The sequence below is a fragment of the Stegodyphus dumicola genome, chromosome 1, assembly GCF_044657685.1.
Source record: "Stegodyphus dumicola isolate Sdum_Otavi_A_Nest chromosome 1, ASM4465768v1".
Classification (NCBI taxonomy): Eukaryota; Metazoa; Arthropoda; class Arachnida; order Araneae; family Eresidae; genus Stegodyphus; species Stegodyphus dumicola.
In genome coordinates this window covers 1579526-1588769 of record NC_140768.1, presented here as the reverse complement: position 1 = coordinate 1588769, position 9244 = coordinate 1579526, and the positions used below count along the sequence as shown (strand labels likewise).

General features: G+C 34.0%; 1 protein-coding gene across 1 annotated transcript in view; it reads left to right on the top strand.

Annotated features, from left to right (window-relative positions):
• The first annotated feature begins 213 nt into the window (after positions 1-213).
• LOC118196195 (dystroglycan 1-like) overlaps positions 214-9244 on the top strand; it is a 139747-nt gene continuing 130716 nt past the window's right edge. The window contains exon 1 of the mRNA XM_085812280.1: positions 214-340. The gene's annotated coding sequence lies outside the window, so the exon portion shown is untranslated. The remainder of the gene's footprint in view (positions 341-9244) is intronic.

Sequence of the window (9244 nt, the reverse complement as noted above, 5' to 3'; positions counted from 1 at the left end):
TATTAAAAAATGGTTACAAAATTTTATTCTTTGACCCCTTTCTTTCTTCTTTTATTTTTTTTATTCTATTTATTTTTAATACATGTATTTCAAGAAGGTTCGAAAAGAGTGTGGGAGAGGAATGTAAACGGACATTTCTCGTGCAAATGCCCTTCAACCCATTCCGTGTCTCGCAATGAACCATTCCAAAGCAAATCACGTGTTCGGGTCAGAAGGCAGCGACGCCCAGCGGCAGAAACACGAATCGAATTCCGCAAAGGCAAAAGCAGAACTGGCCGGCGATTCGACTGTCGAAGTGTCCGCAGCCTCTGTGTACGAGAGAGTTCCCCTACAGAGAGAGGTAATGTACTAACTACATTTAATGTACATTTTATTTATCTGCGCTGTTTCAGATATCGGAATATTCCTCTCAGTTTCCTATTTGAATTTTCTGTACCTAAGATTTGTCAAGAGCAATTACGTTGGTTTTAATTATCGTAATTGGGGCTGAATTTTAGAGATGCATGGAAAATCCATTGCTTCAATTTTGCTTGGTTTATTAATTTTAAATGAAGGGTAACAGTTCGTTAAAATGGTGGCAGAAACTTAGTAGCAAATGTAACTGTCGAATATTGACTTGTGCTTTCCCAGTATGTACTATATAACAAATTATGCATACCTAATTGAATACATATACTATTTATCCTTCTCGAATTTTCCTTTTTATGATTTATTTAAACAGAAATAAAATTATTACTGCTTTCGACAAAAAATATTTCTGACAACTTTCGTATTAATCTTCTTCAACCAGTTATGTACCAGGTGATTTTATCACCGTAATTAGTGGGCCATTTTCACTAAAAGTCTTTTAAAGTTTTATTTTGTTATGTGTTTTTATTTAAACGAAGCAATAATATATATATATATATATATATATACTCTTTTGTTTTCTCAAAGTGTGTTCTTTTTTTTTATTTTAAATTTTTAATTTTAAAACGAAAATAGTAAAAAGAAAAAATGTTAAAGTTTTCAGATTTTATATTGCACCCAAAGGAGCTTTTTTTAACGTTTTCTGTGTTACCTTTATTTATTAAATATCGTCGTCTTATTTTATGGTTCTTCGCATTTCAATAATAAAATTCAATTAGACAGTAATATCCCAAAATAATATAGAAAGAGCATATGTTTATAATTTCCGATACAGTCTCGCGTGCTGGAGATAATTTTTTTTTTTTTTTTTTTTTTTTTTTTTTGTAGTTGCCATAGCTCTCTTTGAAATCGTTGAATTTCTTAATCAAAAACTCATAAATGCTTTACAAAGAGGTAATAAAACAGATTCCAAAACTGGGCTTCCACATGCCCATATTCGGGTGGAGACGTACGTTATTCAAAATTAGATGGCTCTAGGTACCGTTGTTTTATCACAATGCAAGAAACATACATACATTGATGCAGATTCTTCATTATTTAATTTCTTTAAATATAGCACAGGGTGATAATACTTGGTGGCAATAATTTGAAAAGTGAAACGGACATTTAAAGTTTTCAACGCAAAGTGCGAAACCGAAATTAATAACCCTTCTGAGCAAATTGCCCGTTATGGCCCAAAAACTAATGACTTTACTACAAGTAATCTAAAGAAAGTTGTCAATTAACTAGAATTTAAATCTTATTTGCAAGTAGAATTTTTATAGTTATTTTTCATATACACTGAACAGTTTGAAAATGGATTTTATACACATATTTTTGATACATGCATACATTCATGCAAATTCTTCATTGCTATTTAAATTCTTTAAATGTAACACAGGGCGATAATATTCGGTGGCAACAATTTGAAAAGTGATTCGCCGTTTATAGTGTCAACGCAAAATGCCACTGAGCAAATTCCCTCTTTGGACTGATGGATCCTGACAAATTCTTTTCCTCCTTTTCCTTCTTTTTCTCCCACTGCTGGTGTCTTTTGGGCCGAGTGTTCCCTTTAAAAAAAGCATCGACTGCTAACTAGCTGTATGATTGGGAAAGGGAATTCAATAATCCTCCTCATAGCAACAATAGCAACTTGAAAAGTCAATATTGCTTTTGTCGTATACTATGTTTTAGGTTTTCCGGTTCGTTTTAGGTTTCAGCTTTCTACGGCTAATCGTTTTTGAACTAAACGTACGTACATACGTAAGTCATGAAAAAAAAAATCCGTTTTTAAAATTCATCTTAAATCCATTTTACAATCCGTTTTGAAAAAAAAAAAAAAAAAAAAGAGTCCTTTATTTTGTCCGTACGTACAGATATCACGTAAAAATACCGTCTAAAATCACGCAAAAAATCACGTAAAAATTACGTAAAAAAAATAGTCTCGAATCGTCTATTCTAGAGCGGTCAGAATGGATATTTCCATTCAAATATGCTACCCTAAATTTTTCTCGATTACAGTACACCCTTTATTTCGTACAAGGAAGTAATAAAAAGCAAATACCGAAATAAATTTTTGAAAGAAATCCGTTGTTTTGAGCGATTTCTTTATCTAATGCAATTTGGGTACTATTCGGTTTCGAGGGCCGTAAAAAATCGCCAAACTATTGTTGCTGCCAATGCTGCCAAAAATAATTGCGGCAAGAAAGGAAGTATAATAGTAAATAACTATCTAAGATTGATGTTTCAATTTAGATCAAAGGTTAATTTGATATAATACTTTTTTATTATTATAATTTATATGAAAAAGGCTAAACATGACTGAATGGAAGCATAAGAGTAAATAACTATTCCAGATCATTATTATAATTTATATAAAAATTGCTAAACCTAACTGAATGGATGCCTGCATCGCTATTTCGCTACCGACTTATCGCTAAAGCATAATTTCATCTCGTTCGTTGTTCAAACGTAATTTTCTATAATGAATGATGCCTTTTCTTTGAAAATATTCAGAATCGGAATTCAGAAGTGCAGAATCGCTCACTTATTTGTTTACCTCTTTTTACAAGGGTAAAAAAAATTGGAATTTTGTAAATTTTATTTTACTTTTTAAATGAAAATAGATCGATGTGTACATAGATAAAGTTAAGAAGGTGCGCAGCGCCATTTTTGTGCAACTCTGGGATTTTTTTTTTAAAGTGAAAATAGGTCGATGTGCACATGGATACCGAGTATGTGCAATTCTTAAAAACGCGACAAGCAGTGAGTGATTCTGCACTTTACCCAAAATTCTATTGCACACTTTCCGTCGTGGGCAATTCCCATATTGTTAAATCCATAGGATATGAAAAAAGGATATTAAACTAGCATTTCAATGGCGTCTTAAGAATTATAGAACTATATAAACTTACGCAATCTGAAACCAACGCGTACGCTAGATGTAGCGCGCTGTTAAATGGGCGCGTTTGCTAGATTTGGCGCTTTTGCGCATACATTTTCGCTGCAATTTTTTTACGGCCCTCAAAACAGAAGAGTACCGCAATTTGTTACACAGACTTTGGTTACGTGAAAACAAAGTCTATACTATAACAAAGAAAATAATATGGTTAAAAAGCTTGTCAGCGACTATCGAATCGTTGCCAGATTTCCTAGATCAGATATACCTTGTTCCCTCGGAAATCCTTAAAAAATATATTAGACGTTAAAACAAATGACTAAAGCTTAAGACATGAAAATAAAATTTTACAAAGTCGTCAAAAAAAAAAAAAAAAAAGATTTTTACTAATAATGTGAAAATCTCTGAATAATCAGTCATAGAATAAACGAATATAATATGTTGACAGAATTTTTTCTGGTCGTTATAAAAACGAAAGTAATCGGAAAGAAGAACGAATTCTAAACAAATAAACTTTATTAACGTTCGAAAATTATCAGTTAATGACTAAGCAATAAATTTGATTGCCTAATTTTAAGCCTGTGTTAGATATTATCGCTTTTATGATGGTGTCGTAATTTTTTAATTTTCTTTTAGGCTATAGTTTTTCCGATAGAAATTTGTAAACAAAGGAGGGCATTTCTAGTAACTTTTGTAAATCTTATCGAGTAGATCATAGTAGATCATGTCTGGTCTTTTCACCATCGAAACAGCATACATAGTTTCTAAGATATATAGATCGCATGATTTTCCAACGCATAGGTTCGGGGCCGTCTTGAATTTCATTATTAAAAAAAAAAAAATTATTATTTCATACTAGAAAGCCCGGCGGTCATACGAAATGACCGCTGTTCTAGATATTATAAATTGTAATTAAAATGATTCGCTCAAAGATGTCTGCTAATTTAAACTGAATTACCCAGGGCAGGCGGCGAGAACTCCCATTTGCTTACTGCCCTACGAGGTTTCCCCCTTCTACTTGCTTAATTACTTAAAGTAGAGTGCAATGAAGGAAACCACTGGCGGTACATTTCTTATGAGCCACCGCTAGCTCAATCAATAAAGGTGACTTAAATAATGAAATGTTAATTCACATGTCAAAGATCTCTTTGTACACAACATTTCTTGTGTAGATCAGGTCGCCTTGTAGAGGATCGTCCGATATTTTAAATTTTACATCCGTTCTTTCGCAAACTCTTGAACAGGCAACATAAAGTTGACCGTGTCTAAATGCAGGCTCAGGTAAAAAAATGCCAACACGCTTAAGCGTTTGGCTCTGAGACTTATTGATGGTCATAGCAGAGATAATTTTACAGAAAATTCTCTACGTCTCAATTGAAACGGCAACCCTGTGCCGTGGCAACTTCACCCCATTGGGTAGTACAGCTACGCAAGCAACGAATAAACTATCGGCGATAAACAGACATTTAAGCCGCATATATATATGGGGTGAATTAACATCATGTCCTCCGAAACTGCTGGCTGTCGTGCTTAGCGATGCACACTGATTCCACCGGTCCGTGGCACGCCATTTTGACCATTCGCGTCTTTTTAGGACTTTAATTAGCCGAGATATTAATTAAAAACTAATTTTCCCCTACGTTTTCCCTACATTTTCCACTTTCTTTCTTGGGTTTTCCCTATTAGAGGGATTTGGCTTCGTGCCAAATTCTCTTTTCTCGAATATGTACGCAACGGCGCCGAGTTGAAATTCGTGACTCGTATCCTCGAATTCCAAAAAATTCTCCGAATCCATCGATACCATTCTCATTTTCGCACGACTTTGATCGTTTGAAATATTAATTAAAAACTGCGGAAACGTTAATTTCCGCTCTCATTTTTCCGAGTGGCAACAATAAACTATCGGCGACAAACACTTTAGCCGCTTATATATATATAAAGATTAACGTCTAGACTAGCGATTCTCAGTCGGTGGTACGCAAAGAAGGAAAGTATTTTTAACAATTAAATTTAAAAAGTCTCCTGAAGAAAAAGAACAATTGATGGAAATTTCCTGTGATCGAACTTTAACTGAAGATATCCCCCCCCGAAAAAAAAAAGCCCGCTTTTTTACGTTTGGCTAAACCGAAAACAAAAAAGTTTAATGGCATTTCAAATACAGCTATCAAATTTTTATTGCTTTTTGCACAATTTATTTGTGTGAATATAGATTTCCTTCTATGTTGTATACTTAAAAAATACATACAGAACAAAATTAAAAGTGCATCCTAATTTATTATAACAATTAATTCTTAATGAAATTAAGAGCAGACATTAAGAAATTGATCTCTCTTAAACAGGCCTAAATTTTAAAACTAAAGCATTATAACGTAAATTTTGATAATTAAAACGGTAACCAACGTTTAATCTAATACTTTTTAAATGTGTGCATATTAATTCATATAGCGAATAGGTTGTGCAAATGGCGAAATATATACATTTTATTAATATTTCAATTGAGAAATTGAAAAATAACCATTATAAATTGTAATGGTGGTACTAAAGTTTTTCAATTTTTGTTTAGAGAGGTACGCGTTAGTTAGAAGGTTGAGACCCGCTGATCTAGACCAATGGCTGGCAAAGTATAAGGTCACACTCAGCAGTGGATCAGAAGAAAATTTTTAGGGCTCGCGAAATGTTATGAAACCTTTTACATATGTAATTATGTATATTATTTATTTATTTAATTATCTGTTCATGATTATGAATATTTATGTATTATTATATAACTTTTTGCCTTTTCTGCGGCTGAATTTTACGTATGATGCTAACTCAGTGTTTGCGCCATGTAGTAGACCATTAATTATCTTCTTTTTTTAGTTCAAAGGGGCTTTCCCCCTGAGAGACTATTGTTTTCGTTTTTCGATTTTGCGTCGAATCACTCTGAATGTCCGTTTCACTTTTCAAACTGTTGCCTCCCCCCCCCCAATATTATCGTCCTGTCTTATATTTGAAGAAATTAAATAATGAAGAATCTGCATAAATGTAAGTATGTTTCTCGCATTGTGATAAAACAACGGTACATAGAGCCATCGAATTTTGAATGACGTAATCCTCCTACGAATATGGGCATGTGAAAGCCCAGATCTGAAATTTGGAATTTGTTTTATTATCGATTTCATGTTTTGTAAAACTTTAACGAATTTTTGATTAACAAACTCAAGGATTTCAAAGCGATCAATGGCAACGTTGTACAGAAAAAAAACATTTTTATCTCCAGTGCGCGAGACTGTGTATCAGAAATTCTAAAGATATGCTCAATTTAAAACTATTTTGCGATATTGCTCTTGAACTGAATTATATGGTTTAAGTGGGAAGAACGTGATATTTAATGAATAAAGGTAATACACAAAACATTAAAAAACGCCCCTTTGGGCGTAATGTAAAATCTGAAATCTTTCAGATTTTTATTTTATTATCATTATTATTAAATTATATTATTGTGCTGAAGTTAGGATTAAATGTATTTTGAAGTTGGCTGTTAATATTTTCTGTATGCAACTTTGTTGAGTATTGATAATAAGTAATTTGTTGAGTAGATTTGTTGAGTAAAGATAATAGACAAAATGTTAAAAAAAAACGTCGCTTTGGACGTAATTTAAAATGTGAAACCTTTCTTTCTTTCTTTTCTTAAAGCCCAGCTGGTCGTTCGCTCAGATGGGTTATTAGTCTCCAAACGGCATTTTGCGTCGAATCACTATAAACGGCTTTATCATTTTTCAAATTGTTGCCACGAAATATTATCCCACTGTATGATACTTAAAGAAATTAAATAATGAAGAATCTGCATTAATGTTTGGGTATTTTCCGCATTGTGAAAAAACGACGGTACTGGAGCCATCAAATTTTAAATTACCTAACCCTCCACCGACACGTGTCCACCCGAAAGGCCGAATTTCGAATTTGTTTTGTTACCTATTTTAGATTTTGTAAGATTTTAATAATTTTTTGATTAACAAACTCAACGATTTCAGAGCGAGCAGCGCCAACGCTGCACGGAATAAGACGTTTTATCTTAAGCGCGCGAACCTCTCTATCGAAATTCTAAAGATATGCTGTTTTTAAATATTTTTTGATTATTTTGCTGTTGAATCGAATTTTATGTAGTGTAAGCGCCAAGCACATGATAGTTAGTAAATAAAGTAAACACACAAAATGTTAATAATAAAAAAAAAGTTTTGTAAAACCATTTTAGTAAGAAAACTGAGTATTGATATAATGACTTGAGAAAAGACTGAAAAGAAAACAGAAAAATGTACGCCAATACACAACGCAGCGTCGGGAATTCTAAATATATGCCAATACATCGCAGCCTCTGCAGCTCAACCAGAGCGTAAAAAACCTTAACAAAACCTTTTAGACGACCGTAAAAATCTGAAACCTATATACTTATTAAATTCAATGCCTCTGTTCTGTACTTCCATGTATCTTATCTTTACTCAGGTCTCTTATTTTGTGAGGCTACTTCCCCCCCACACACACACATTTTCTTCTGCAAAAGAGAATGTTTCGCCTTCTGTTTTTACAAGTTCATGTACGCGTTTTACTCATCGCTGAGATTCCTGTTATTTATTCCCATGTCCGTATTTGAATTAATTAAAGAATTTTTTTTTTTTTAAATTGGGTGTCTAGCCATTAATAAGACCTCACAATTTCTTAATCCCGTTTCTGTTTCTTTCTTTTTGAAGATGTTCTTAAATAAGTATATAGGTATATAGGTTTCAGGCGAGAAGGGTATATCTTATATATATATATATAAAGTATACCCTCCCCGCCTTTTTAACAAGCCTTCGTAGTGGTCAGCACGCTTCTCGCATGTTCGTGTCCCGGCGAAGGCGTTGCTCATAGTTCATCTCTCCTGCTTCCAAAAAATACCTTATGTCTCTCTACAGTGGCGTCCGAACTAAAAACGGTGTTGGATGATGATTCTCTGCCCCAGGATTTGGCGATTGGGTCGCCTAATCCCCAGTCGCCTTTTAAGCGGGGGAGTATATAAGGTATTTCTCCAGCCTTCATAGCATGCCTTCGTAGTGTAGTGGTCAGCACGCTCGGCGCGTATTCGAGAGGCCCGTGGTTCGAGTCCCGGCGAAGGCTTTGCTTATTTTTCATCTCTCCTGCTTCGAAATAAACCCAAGTCTCTACAATGGCGCCCGAACTAAAAGGTGGTGAATGAGGATTCTTAGGAATTTGGCGATAGGGTCCCCTAAATCCCCAATCGCCCTTTGAAAGGTGGGGTATATAAGGTATTTCTCCAGCCTTCTTAGCATGCCTTCGTAGCGTAGTAGTCAGCACGCTCGGCGCGTATTCGAGAGGCCCATGATTCGAGTCCCGTCGAATGCGTTGCTCATTTCTCATCTCTCATGCTTCCAAATAATACCTAATGTCTCTACAAACCTTTCAGATTTCCTCCCTCTTTAAAGATCTTCCATTAAAAAAAATTAATTCATAAACTGTTTGGTACGATAACATGAAATACGTCTTGGAAGGTCAATGCGGAACCTTTAATTCCAGTTTAAGAAATGAATCAAATAAAATCGGCTTACAAACAATCATTTTGGTCACGAGACACTTTTTAGTAAGAGGATGAGAAATTTGTACTTAGAAACAAATATTTCAACTTTTTATGTTGTTTTTAAATTCCGATTTGTAAGCTCTTAAGTTACTAAAAAGCTAATACAGAAGTCAAACAACAAAAATCAGCGTTATATTTTCAAAATTTTCACAGGACTATTTTCGATGGTTTTACCGAACCACCATCCTCAGGTGCAAAACCGCAAATAAACAAGATAGGAAATAATGATCGTGTTCATTTGCGGTTTTGCAGCTGAGGATGGTGGTTCGGTAAAACCATCGAAACTAGTCCTGTGAAAATTTTGAAAATATAACGCTCATTTTTGTTGTTTAACTTCTGAATTAGTA